The sequence below is a fragment of the Ailuropoda melanoleuca genome, chromosome 10, assembly GCF_002007445.2.
Source record: "Ailuropoda melanoleuca isolate Jingjing chromosome 10, ASM200744v2, whole genome shotgun sequence".
Taxonomy (NCBI): Eukaryota; Metazoa; Chordata; class Mammalia; order Carnivora; family Ursidae; genus Ailuropoda; species Ailuropoda melanoleuca.
The window spans coordinates 2223126-2237405 of record NC_048227.1 but is presented as its reverse complement, the minus strand read 5'-3'; the positions used below and the strand labels follow the sequence as shown (position 1 = coordinate 2237405).

The 14280-nt window shown below is 38.7% G+C and overlaps 1 protein-coding gene and 1 long non-coding RNA gene across 8 annotated transcripts in view; both read right to left on the bottom strand.

The window, feature by feature from the left end:
• The window catches only part of SDK1 (sidekick cell adhesion molecule 1), an 867584-nt gene that overhangs the window by 832028 nt on the left and 21276 nt on the right, over positions 1-14280 (bottom strand). The gene's annotated exons all lie outside the window — the stretch shown is intronic.
• The window catches only part of LOC117804108, a 135706-nt gene that overhangs the window by 107513 nt on the left and 13913 nt on the right, over positions 1-14280 (bottom strand). Inside the window, exon 5 of one of the 3 annotated variants that reach the window (XR_004628309.1) lies at positions 13983-14019. The exons of the other annotated variants lie outside the window; for them this stretch is intronic. This is a non-coding gene — a long non-coding RNA (uncharacterized LOC117804108). Of the gene's footprint in view, positions 1-13982; positions 14020-14280 lie in introns of those variants that run through there. 3 annotated transcript variants of the gene reach the window in all.

Sequence of the window (14280 nt, the reverse complement as noted above, 5' to 3'; positions counted from 1 at the left end):
AGAAGAGTACTATGCACTGAAAACAATAGTATATGTCTATATTTATAGATTTGAAGACTGAGAGATGGTTGAAAGATTACAAAACAGCACACAATTTGATCCCACCTCAATGGATATGTATCTTCCACATACATACAAAGGCAGAGAGAGATTTCTGGAAAGTAGTTCATTAAAATGTTAACAATGGTTACATCTGGGGAGGAAGATTTCTGTTGATTTGTACTTTATGCTTTCTATACTCTGCAGTTCTTAATGAAAAAGTACCATTTTTATAAAACCAAAGCCATTAGGATGGAAAAAACACAAACCACCTTATTAAAGTTAAAAGATATTCTACACCACACACACACACGCGCGCGCGCGCGCGCACACACACACACACACACACCCCTAAGTAGACTTCCGCCTTTTTCTCTAGCTGGCTCTTTTCCCCCCATGAGAGTGTATGGGCACAGCCAAATGACATAGTCTTTCCTCGGTCTCCCAAATGGAGATTTGCTCCATGCACCTAAGTCATCGTTTCGTAAGCCTGCTGCTTTGATTATAACAACCCTTAAGATTTTCCTGTTCATGAAAAATTAGTTGAGCAAAAGTTCATAAAGAAAATAAAGGGGTCTGAGGATTATTTATAAGACATTATTCACCAATTGTTCTAGTCCTCTTTTGCAGATATATAAAACTACATTACTTAGCAATGTTAATAATTTTTCACAAGAAGCTGGTTTATTTTGTAGATATGCACTCTAATCCCTTAGGACAGTTTCTATGATGGAGTTACTTTTATATTCTATCGTCTATAATTAAAATCACTTTGGTTCCTGGGAACCAAGATTCCATTTAAAAAGCTTCTTCACATGCCTAGTACAATAAAAAAAATTTTAAGCACAATGCCTAAATTCTCATTTTAAAATGTATCCTTATTTTTCTCCTTTTAAAGTTAGTTTGAATATCAATGAAAATAGAAAGTAAAATTACTTATGTCACGTACAAATGTATGCAATAATCCATGAGGTTAGAGAAATTACAGAGTAATAGGTTAAGATACTACATATAAAAATTAGGACATTATATTAAAAAGATTGGGATTACCATAATACATGTAATCAGAAAAAATAGGCTACTGATGTTCAGATCATGAATCCTTGCATATCAATGTTTAGGATATGGTCTACTGCTTGAAGATCTCCAGCTCATCCACTAGAGCACTGTGTCAGAGCCTGCGGGATTAGTTTTAAGATTTTGAGAGAGAACAAACGATAGAGCACAAGCTGGGGGGAGAGGCAAAGGGAGAGGGAAAGGCAGACTCCCTGTCGCCGAGCAGGGAGCCTGATGTGGGGTTGACCCCAAGACCCTGCGATCATGACCTGAGCTGAAGGCAAATGCTTAACCGACTGAGGCATCCAGGTGCCCCCAGAATCTGTGCTTTAAGAGGGGTCTGTGAAACTCAAGCATCACCTCCAAAAAGTAATTGGGTAGAGAAATTTAAGAAGCCATACTTCTCAGACAGTCTAGGCTTTTTTTTTTTTTTTGTAACAGTGGTGACAAGCACAGTTCCAGAGACACAAAACAAACAGGTATTCCAGCAGAGTCTACCACATTATATGGGGCTGGAATAGTTTCCTAATGCTTGTTCTCTGTTAAAAAAAGGAAAGTTCAAGGGTGCCTGGGGGGCTCAGTTGGTTAAGTGTCCAACTCTTAGTTTTAGCTCAGATCATGAACTCAGGGTCATGAGATCAGACCCACATCCGGCTCAGCGCAAAACCTGCTTGAGATCATCTCCCTCCCCCCCTTCCCCCGCTCACACTCGCATCCACACACATGCTCTCTCTCACGTGCTATCTAAAATAAAATAAGTAAATAAACTTGTTTTAAAAAAAAGCAAGTTCAACATGGCAAGCTTGCCCTCTGTTAAAACAGAAAAACTAAGCCAGGAAAAAGAATTTCTAATGCTCGACCATAAGAATGTTCAAACATATCAACTCTGAAATCTTGTCCTTTACTTTTTTCTGACACAGGTTTAATAAAATTATGTAAGAGAACAACTAGAAATTCTGGTCTTAAAATATAAAAACCAACAACCACCTCAAGTTGACCCCATTAGGATGACTTTCCTAAAGAAGAGTTTTCTAGTTTCTGTTTAACAACAAAAGAGCTTACTACTGCTTCGAGAGCAAAGACCATTTTTTTAACTAAAGGTTAGAAAATTGGGAGTTTATTTCCTATTACTGAGAAGATAAAGAATCTTGCCCCGCATCACCTTTGATCACTACATCTCGTCCTCTGCAGCCAACTCTAAGAGCTACCTCCTAACTGCTCTTATCACACGCTCCAAGAATTTTAAGGATTATCTTTTTATACCTGCATCTTAAATTAAAAGCAATTTTTTAAAAAAGGATTAAATAGGCTAAATTTTACCAAATTAATGGGCAAACAAAATTCTGCTTTCAAAGGAGCCATAGGCTAGGTAGGCTTCTGGAGAACTGGTAATCATTCTAAATAGTTTGATTTTGGTATTAATTACATGTGTTATGTTCTGTTGGTTCAAAATTTATCAAATACGTTGTTATTTATGTACTTTTGGTATCTGTTTCAATAAAAAGTTTATTTTAAAAAAAATTCTGCATACAATCAAAAGAATCCATGCAGTGGTTTTAAATGAATCCTCCTTCCCTAGAACACATACCAGACCTCATTATGGGGACTAACGGTCACTTACACTCATTTCTCCCAAACTTATTTCCACATTATGAGATACATTACATGATTAAAATCCTTGTCACATATGCAGGAATAGGAGACCAAGGGACTTGAAGAAATGGAAATATTTATTTACCATATATGTTCTTCCTATCTTTTACAACAAGCTCTGGAAATTCAATAAGCACAGGCATAAATGGTAATAAACAAAGAAGAGTTATACAATGTATTCATTTATTCCACAAGCATTTATTGGGTTCCTGTTGTGTACTGGGCACTGCGCCAGGTGCAAGGATTATATCAATGTATAAAATAATCTTTGAAGTTCTCAGACTAGCTTAAGAGACTATTATAATCAACTACAATGAGGAAGGTACAAAGATAGGGAGATGCACAGGGTACTATGGAAACAGTATGAAGGACAGAGAAATCAGAAAACACTACAAGAAGGCACTGATGCCTGAGCTGAGACTCAACACATGATCTGAAGGTGGCCTGTGGCCGAAGGTGGGGCAGGAAAGAAGCTACACAGCAGTATGCAGGGCTAAAGCAACCTGCAAAACAAAGGCAAGGAGGCAAAAACAGTACAGTGTGTTCTGGAGAAGGGAGCAACAAAGTGGAACTACCAGCAATTCAGTATTTCAAGAGTGCCAAGTGAAACCCATGAACAGATTGCACTGTAGGGGAAAACAAGTCTCAGATTATGAGAAGATCCTGGAATGCTGCAGTTAAGAGCCATTTTAAGCAGAGATTCATGGTGAGATTTTGGTTTTGAAAGCTGTATGGGGGATGGATTTGACCAAAAATATCGGCAGAAAGTTCAGTTAGAATGAAGACAGATTTGAAAAACATTTAAAGGAATAAAATCCATAGGATTGCAAATCTGACTAACTGGCTATGGCAGGAGAGGGGGAAAGAGTCAAGGAAGCAAGAGGCAGACTCACGATGAGTCTGGGGTTTCCAGCTCAAGTGATTCAGTAGATGATGGGGACACCAGAGATGGAAAATACTGGCTGAAACTAGACTAGGCTACAGAAGAATAGCAAACAGGTTGGAAAGGTGTTCAGAGACATCCAGAGGCTGGAGAGGTTTTAATGCTAGGCTCAACTTGGTCAGCTTTGGAGAGCTATGTAAGGTTTCTAAGACTAAAAGGGTAGACCTCAGGTATCCTTTGAAAAAGCTGTTAGTCATTGTAGTAACTCACATGGGGAGGGGGGTGCACATTCAGGTGGAGACAGCAGAAAAACAGGGGATATATGTGCAATATTTCCATACAGAAACAATGGGGCCCAGCAAGTGATGAGATGGGTAGGCAAGGCAGGGTCTGAGTAACATTTTTCAGTACTCAGGAAAAGAAAAATGTTTTCATGTATACATTCATTCCACAAATACAAATGCTTACTACAGGCCAGATAGAGCCCTAAACAATGCGATGACAATTCTGGCTTGAGGGACACTGTATCTGGGGTTCTGGTAGGATGAATTACACCCCAAGCTCAGATCAAGGCCTGGAGTGAGGAGATACAGTCATCTGTTTAGGAATGATTGCTAACACAGAGTAGATGAAATCACAAGGAAGAAAAGGCCAGAGATAAAACCCTGAAAAACATCTACACTTACGGGGTAACAAGGAAGAGGTAGAAACAGCATAAAGCCTTACACATTAATTTACACAAGACACTCAGCTATAACTAATTGAGCATGAAATAAGTTCAAGCCTCTGAGAAACACATTCCTGGTTTCAAGGAGTCTGTACAGTACCATAAAAGAGTTTACGTATATGTAATGATAACACCAGGTGAAACATGTGAGTACTATAGTGAAGTTGCAAACAGATGGTATGGGAGATGGGGCACTGTTCTAGTTTGGGTGAATTAGGGAAGATTACATGAAGGAAAATGCATCAGAGTTGACCCTTCAAAGAAGGAAAGGAAAGGAAACACAGACAGTAAGGTAACAGAATAAAGGGAAATTATAAACAATAACAATGGTGGACTTTTACATATTTGGAGTCCATCTTTGCAACTACTCTCATTTGTAAAAGAAAAGGATAATCAAAAAGTTGAGTGTAGCTGAGAGAGTGGGTTGTGGCAAGGAAGAGACATACTTTTCCTGAGTTTAGTGCAGGTGCTTCTCAATGTTTTCTATGACCAAGAATCAAAATCCAAAGTGGATATTCACTTAACTGTTTAGATTTTCACTTGAAAATAATAGATCCATTTATATGAAGTATAACAATCATCTCCTATAAAACACTCATGAGTACCCATATGTGGGGCAGCCTCTATTCTTGGTGAACCATAACTCTGACACTACATAGCAGTTCTTATAGGTATAAAGGAACATTAAAATGTAGTGGTAGCACAAAAGAAGAAGTCCGGGCAAGAATAAGTGAGTTTCTGCTTTGAAAGAGATCATATTTAAGATTATGGGCATTTGCTGCAGTAATCCCGCTTCTAAAAATCTACCACACAGAAAAACCAACACAAGTGTGAAAATGCCCACAATGTAAGATTATTCAATATAGACTATATGGAATAGTAAAGGACTAAAAATAACCCAAATAAGCTGGAGGCTGGCTGAATGAACTTGGTTTAGCTGTACAAAGACTTACTGTGCAAACAGAGCAGAGGAAGGGTGGGAGGAAGAGAATCCCTGTGCACTAATATGGAGAGACTTCCAAATTATATTATTATGTTGGAAAAAATCAAATTACAGAAAACTGTATAATATGCTACCTTTTATGTATGACAGAGGAAATGAGAATATGTTTGTATACTCACTTTTTTCCAAAAACAATACGGGAAAAATAAGAAACTAATAACAAAATGGAAAAAAAATATTCAAATCATGTATTTGAAAAGTCCTTAGTATCCAAAATACATAAAGAATTCTTACAACTCAACAAAAAGACAGTGCAATTTAGGTATGGACAAAGAAAGAAGAGACATTTCTCCAAAGATATACAAATGCCCAATGATCATATGAAAAGGTTTTCAACATCATTATTCATTAGGGAAATGTAAATCAAAACCACAATAAAATACTACTTCATATCTTAGTATGACAAAAATTTATTTTTTAAAGGAAAATAACAAATGTTGATAAATATATTAAAAAATTATATTTCTCAAAAAAATTAAAATTATACGTTGCTGGAAGGAGAGCAAAATGGATCAGCCACTATAGAAAACAGTTTGGCAATTACCCAAAAATTTAACGTAGAACTATCATGTGATTCAGTAATTTCACTCCTAGGCACATACCCCCAAATAAATGAACACAAGTGCTCAAATACATACATTTTCACAGCTGCTGTGTTTGCAATAGCCAAGAAGTAGAAACAATGCAAATACCCATCAATGGAAGAAGGGATAAAAAGAACTGTGGCATATTCATATAGTTAGCCATAAAAAAAATATATGANTTAAAAAAAAAAAATATATATGAAATACTGCTACACAGGGCATGGATGAACCTAGAAAACACCATTAAGTGGAATAAGCCAGACGTAAAAGGTCTCCTATTCATCCATTGTATGATTCCATTTCTTTTTAAGATTTTTTTTTAAAGATTTTATTTTTATTTATTCGACAGAGATAGAGACAGCCAGCGAGAGAGGGAACACAAGCAGGGGGAGTGGGAGAGGAAGAAGCAGGCTCATAGTGGAGGAGCCTGATGTGGGGCTCGATCCCATAATGCCGGGATCACGCCCTGAGCCGAAGGCAGACGCTTAACCGCTGTGCCACCCAGGCGCTCCTCTTTTTAAGATTTTATTTGACAGAGAGCACAAGAGAGAATGAGAACACACACGTGTGCACATTAGCACAAGCAGGGGGAGTGACAAGCAGAGGGAGAGGGAGAAGCAGACTCCCCTGCTGAGCAAGGAGCCCAATGCGGGGCTCGATCCCAGGGCCCTGGGATCAGGACCTGAGCCTAAGTCAGATGTGTAACTGACTGAGCCACCCAGGTGCCCCATGATTCCATTTCTATGAAATATCCAATAGGCAAATCCATACAAACGGAATGCAGACTGGTGGTTGCCAGGAACTAGAAGAGAGAGGGGAGAAGAAAGCGTGAGCACTTAATGGGTACAGGGTTTCCTTTCAGGGTGATAAAAATGTTCTGGAACTGCACAGAAGCAATGATTGTGGAACACTGAAAAAAATGTACTGAATGCCACTGAACTGTTCACTTTAAAATGGCTATTTTTGGGGTGCCTGGGTGGCTCAGTCAGTTAAGCATCTGCCTTCAGGTCAGGTCATGATCCCAGGGTCCTGGGACTGAGCTCCCCATCTGGCTCTCTGCTCAGCAGGAAGCCTGCTTCTCCCTCTCCCTCTGCCTGCTGCAGGTCACGCACACTCTGCCATACAAATAAAATCTCTAAAAATAAATAAAACGGCTACTTTTACAGTATGTGAAATTTGCCTCAATTAAATTTTTTTTTAAGATTTTATTTATTTGACAGAGAGAGACAGTGAGAGCGGGAACACAAGCAAGGGGAGTGTGAAAGGAAGCAGGCTTCCCGCCGAGCAGGGAACCCAATACAGGGCTGGATCCCAGGACCCTGGGATCATGACCTGAGCCAAGGGCAGACACTTAAGGGCTGAGCCACCCAGGCGCCCCTCAAATTTTTAAAAAGAGAGAAGCTAATGAAAATGGTTACCTGTGACAGGACAAAAAGGCTGGAGGGATAACGGTGTCTGCAAGACCTCTCCCCATATATTCTTATACAGCTTGACCTGTAAATATGCTTACAGAGTAAGCAAAAATAACTCCACATTTATTTTATTAAGTCTTAGCTTAAAAAATAACTTCAGTCACAACATGACAAAAAATGAGTATTTCTTATATTTTTTTTAAGATTTTATTTTTTTATTTGAGAGAGTAAGTAAGCAAGAGAGCACAAGCAGGGGGAGGAGCAGAGGGAGAGGGAAAGAAGCAGGCTTCCCACTGAGCAGGGAGCCCAACATGTAGCTCTATCCAGGGACTCTGGGATCATCGCCTGAGCTGAAGGCAGATGCTTAACTGACTGAGCCACCCAGGCGCCCCAAGGAGTATTTTCCTAGAAAGTAACTTCAAATACCATAAGATCTTTACAATATCTTTAAATTTTAAAGAAAGAGGGAGAGAGAGAAGAAGGGAGGGAGGGAGGGAGGGAGGGAGGGAAGAATGATGTGACTAAGACGGCAACATGGGTTGTTCCTGACTTCACTCCCTCTCACAACAACTATTCAAGAACAAGAACAGCAATGAGAAAATGCTAGAACACCAGGGTTTATCTGAAGCACCGCCCCTGCATCACAGAGTAGACAACGGACTGCACCAGAAGGGTAAGAGAAGAAGCTATAAGTTGACCACACTGCCCGCCCCCAAGCCAGCAAAGCACCATGCGTCCAGAGAGGTCTCTCCTGAGCCTCTAGACCCTCCAATGGGAAAGATAATGCCAGGAGACAACCCCCCCCCGCCCCAGCAGTGTGAGTAGCTATGTGGAAGCCACTAGTTTGACCTCAATGGGGACTGCGGGGGAATCTGTAGGGCCCAGACACTGGACAACTGCCTGTAACAGAGGAGTGGGAAAGGGAAGGCAACAATCAACACAAGGATCTTGGCGGACAGAGTCCATAGCACAGTGCCTAAGAAAAATAATCCCAACCAGCAGGCTTTGTTCATCTGTAGCATCATGTCGGTGGAACTGTCCAGGGAACTCTGCAGGGTATACAGATTGGCTTGATTCAGATCCTCAAACGAGGAGATTTGCCAGCCCTACAGCCAGTGTGCCTATAATCAAATAAAAAGCAGATCACACACAGCCCCACCCACTGTAGAGAGTGTCTCCTAGCCACATCTGACAAGATGGGCTGGTGGGAACACCTGAAAGTCATGCAGACCAGTGGCACTCAAGCAAAAAGAAGGGCAGGCAGAGTTGACAGTCTGCAGAGCAAAACCAGTAGACCTGTTCAGCCAGGGAACTTAGGGTGTGGGTCAACTTGAGTTGAGACAACAAAGAGCTTTGCCAGCTTTAGAGCTGCTTCTTCCACTGTGCCCAGACAAACTAATTCATAGCCCCACTCATTAACAAATACAGCCTCCAGCCTGCCCAACCAGAAGACATTAGAGCACATGGGAAACTACACAGCCCATCCAACAGCCCTGCTTATAGTGGCACTTAAAGAGCACTGCCTGTGGCCTTCCCCCTGTGATGGCCTCACATGTCCAGGGAATTCAGTGCACACTCTGGCCTGATTCATGTCTCCAAACAACAAGCCACAAAGGCCCTGGGTCCTGTCCTGCTTCCCATAACCCAATCTATGAGTGAATATAGTTCCCATACCCAACCTTCTACTAAGCCTGACCAGAGAATCCAGGCAGCCACAGGGCCCATCCTAAAGCATCACTTTAATAGTGTTCAAGCCAGCCATCCACTCTAGCTGTTCTCAGTCAATGGTACAACACCTATCTCCAACCTCACAGGTCAGAGTTGGCTCACTCAAAAATAAACAGCAGACCCCAACCTGCAAAAGGACATAACCAAGAGGCACAGAAACCCAAACTGAGCTGACAGGTGAAGATCAGTCCCTGCCTAAGCAAACCTGTAAAGACTGGAAAAGAAACCCAATTACTCAAATGAGCAGATACCAGCATAAGGAATCAAGGATCACAAAGCACCAAGTAAATATGACAAGCTCCAATAACACAAGCTCTAATAAGATACTTCAAAAATGGAAACCTAGTAACTATCAGAAAAAGAATCCAGAATAATTCAGTTTAAAAAGTTTAATGAAGGGATGCCTGGGTGGCTCAGCTGGTTAAGCATCTGCCTTTGGCTCAGGTCATGATCCCAGGGTTCTGGGACTGAGTCCTCATTGGGCTCCCTGCTCAATGTGGAGCCTGTTTTTCCCTCTACCTGCCGCTCCCCTTGCTTGTGCTCTCTTTGCCTCTGACAAAATCTTTAAAAAAAATCTCTGCCTCTGACAAACAAAATCTTTAAAAAAAAAAAAAAAAAGTTTAATGAAACAAAGGAACACAGAAACAACTAAAGGAAATCAGGAAAACGATGAACAAAATAAGATCAACAAAGCAATAGACATCATCAAAAAAAAAAACAAAAAAAAAACCCAAAAACACAGAACAGTAATCCTAGAGGTGAAAAATGTAGTAAGTAATTCAACAGAGGGTTTCAAAAGCAAATTCAACCATACTGAAGAAAAAAAATCAGTGACCTGGAAGCTAGGACATTAGAAATTACACAGTACAGAAGAAAAAAGAAAAAAAGAATAAAAAAGAGTGAAGAAACCCTGAGACTTACAAGACACAATGGAAAAATAACAACAACAACAATATTCACATTATGGAAATTCCAAAAGGAAAAAAGAAAAGCACAGACAGTATTTTTAAAGCAATACTGGCTAAAAACTTCCTGAACCTGGTGAGAGAAAGACACTCAGATCCATGGGGACCAAAAGACCCCAAAGAGGTTGAGCCCAAAAAGGGCTACAGGGACACATAATTTTAAAAGTCCAAGAATTTTAAAAGTAGCACAAGTAAAGAAGTTACATACAAAGGACCCCCCCATAAATCTGTTGGCAGATTTCTCAACAGAAACATTAGGCCAAGAGAAAACAGGACATATTCAAAATGTGAAAGAAAATAACTGTCAACCAAGAGTATTACACCTGGCAAAGCTGTTCTTCAGAAAAGAAGGAGGGATGAAGACTTTACCAAACAAAAACTAAAGGAGTTCATTGCCACTACACCTCTCGTACAAGAAATGCTAAAGGGAGTTGAGTGGAAGAAAAAGGATGCTAATCAACATCACAAGAACATGAAAAAGTAGCGTAAAACTCACTAGTAATGAGAAATATATAGTCAAAGTTAGAGTGTGTAATTTGGCAATGATTGTGCATAATTTACTTGCATCTCTAGTTTGAAAATTAAAATGAATGTAGTAAAAGTTACCATAATTACAGTAATGTGGTAATAGTTACACAATATAAAAATATGTAAATTCTAACAGTAATGACCTAAAATATGAGAGGGAGAAATATAGTTTTGAGATATTATTGAAGTTGTCATCAGCTTGAAATAGGTTATAATCAGAAGATACTTTATGTAAGCCTCATGGTAACCACAAGAGAAAAACCTATAGCAATTACACAAGAGAATATAAGTCAAAGCATACTGATATCAAAAGAAATCAAAACACAAAAATGTAGGTGAAGAAACAAGGAACAATGGATCTCTAAAACTACCAGAAAACAATGAACAAAATAGCAACAGTAAGTCATTACCTATCAATAATTACTTTAAATGTAAACACATTAAATTCTCTAAGCAAATGACACAGAAGGGCTAAACGAATTAAAAGATTCAATGATATGCTGGCTACAAGAGACTCACTTAAGCCTTAAAGACACACATAGACTGAGAGCAAAGGAATGGAAGAACTCATTTCAAGCAAATGGTAACCCAATAAAAGCATGAAAGTAGATATATTTATACCAGACAAAATAGACTTTAAAACTGGTAAAAACAAAGATGGTGAAAGCATAATGATAAAGGGGTCAATCAAGATATATTAAGTATTTATGTGTCCAACATCAGAGCACCTAAATATATAAAGCAAAACCTAACAGAGCTAAAAGAATAAACAGTAACACAGTAATAGTTGAAGGCTTTAATACCCCAGTCTCAACAATGGCTATATCACCCAGGGAATCAATAAGAGAACAGCAGATTTGAACAGCACTACAGACCAAATAGACCTAACAGACATATACAGAATATTCTATCAAACAGGAGAATACAAATTCTTCTCAAGCACACATGAAACATTTTCTAGGATAGACCATATGTTAGGTCTCAGCAAATTCAAGAACATATTTCACACCAAGTATCTACTCTGATCACAATGGCATAAAACTAAAAATCATTAACAAGAGGAAAGCTAGAAATTTAAGGACACATGAAATTATAAACAGTACTCTCCAATCAGTGGATCAAAGAAAAAATTAAAAAGGGTAATAAAGTTTGAGACAAATCAAAAAGGAAACATACCAGAGCATACAGGATGTAGCAAAAGCAGTTCTAAGAGGGAAATTCAGAGCAATAAATGCCTACATTAAAAAGAAATCTCAAAAAAGACAACCTAACTCTATGCCTGAAAAACAAAAGAACAAATCAAACCCAAATTTAGCAGAAGGAAGGAAATAAAGATTATAGCAGAAATAAAATAGAGGGGAAAAAATTAACCAAAGTATTGGTTCCTTGAAAAATATAACAAAATTGACAAACCCTTAGCTAGACTAAGAGAGGACCCAAATTAACAAAACTATAAATGAAAAAGGAGACATTACAAATGATACCACAGAAATATAATCATAAGAGGCCCCCTGAACACATACACAACAAATATTAATACATTAACAGGATCATACACCACAATCAAGTGAGATTTAAGGGATGCAAGGATGGTTCAACAACCATGAGTCAATCAACAGGATACAAGACATTAATAAAATGAAAGACAAAAATCATATGATGATCTCAATAGATGCAAAAGAAGAAAAAAAGCTTTACACAAAATGCAACGTCCATTTAGGATAAAAACTCTCAACAAACTGGGTACAGAGGACATATACCTGAACATAATAAAGGCCATACAGGACAATCCTACAGCTTACATCATCCTCAATAGTGAAAAGCTAAAAGCTTTTCCTGTAAGGACAGGAAGAGGACAAGGATTCCCACTCTTGCCAGTTTTATTCAACACAGTATTGGAAGGTCTAACCACAACAATTAGGCTACAAAAAGAAAAGTCATCCAAATTGGAAAGGAAGAAGTAAAACTGTCATTACTTGCAACTGACATGATACTACACATAGAAAACCCTAAAGAAACCACACACACACACACACACACACACACACACACAAATACCTGTTAGAACAAATGAATTCAGTAAATTTGCAGGAAACAAGACCAATATACAGAAATCTGCAGTGTTTCTATACACCAATAACAAAAGCATAAGACAAATTGAGAAAACAATCCCATTTACAACTGCATCAAAAAGACTAAAACATGCATCAGAAACCAGGGATGTACTGTATGGTGACTAACATAATATAATAAAAAAAATTAAGAAAAAAAAAAGACTAAAACACCTAGGAACACATATAACCAAGAAGGTGAAAGACCTATATTGAAAACTTTAAGACACTGACAGAAATTGAACAAGACAAAAATAACTGGAAAGATATTCCATGCTCATGGATTGGAAGAATATTGTTAAAATGTCCATACTACCAAAGCAATCTACAGATTCAATACAATCCCTATCAAAATCCAATGGCATACTTCTTACAACTAGGACAAATAATTCTAAAATTTGTATAAAACCACAAAAGATCCTGAACAGCCAAAGCAATCCTGAGAAAGAAAAAGCTGAGGTACTTACTGCATGACCTGATTTCAAACTACATTACAAAACTATAGTAATTTTAAAAGTATGGTATTGAGGGGGGAAAAAAGCACACACACAGATCAATGTAGCAGAATTGAGAGTCCAGAAATAAACTCACACATACATGGACAATTAATCTACCACAAAGGAACCAAGAACATACAAAGGAGAAAAGACAGTTTCCTTCAATAAACAGTGCTGGGAAAATTGGACAGCCACATGTAAAAAGTGAAACTAGACCACTATCTTGCACCATATACATATTAACTCAAAATGGATTAGATATGTGAATGTAAGACCTGAAAACCATAAAACTCCCAGAAGAAAACATAGGCAGTAAGCTTCTTGACATCATTCTTACTGACATCTTCGTGAATCTGACTACAAAGGGAAACACAAAAATAAACAAACAGGGCTACATCAACCTAAAAAGCTTCTGTGCAGCAAGGAAAACCATCATAACAAAAAGGTAACCTACTGAGAGAAGATACTTGCAAACTATATCACTGATAAGGGGATAATATCCAAAAAATATAAAGAGCTCCTACAATTCAACAACAAAAACTACAATTAAAAAATGGGCCAAGGACCTGAATAGACATTTTTCCAAAGAAGACAAAGATGGCCAACAGACACATGAAAAGATGCTCAACATCACTAATTACTGGGGAAATGCAAATCAAAATCACAATGAGGGGCGCCTGGGTGGCACAGCAGTTAGGCATCTGCCTTCGGCTCAGGGCGTGATCCCGGCATTATGGGATCGAGCCCCACATCAGGCTCCTCCGCTATGAGCCTGCTTCTTCCTCTCCCACTCGCCCTGCTTGTGTTCCCTCTCTCACTGGCTGTCTCTATCTCTGTCAAATAAATAAAATCTTTAAAAAAAAAATCACAATGAGATATCAACTTGACCAGTGAGAATGACCGTCATCAAAAAGACAAGAAATAAAAAGAGTTGGACAGGATGTGGAGAAAAGGGGACCCTAATACACTGTTGGTGGGATTGAGAATTGGTGCAGCCACTATGGAAAACATTACAGAAGATCCTCAAGAATGAACTAACATATGACCCAGCTATTCCAATTCTGGGTATTTATTTCCAATATAAAAACACTACT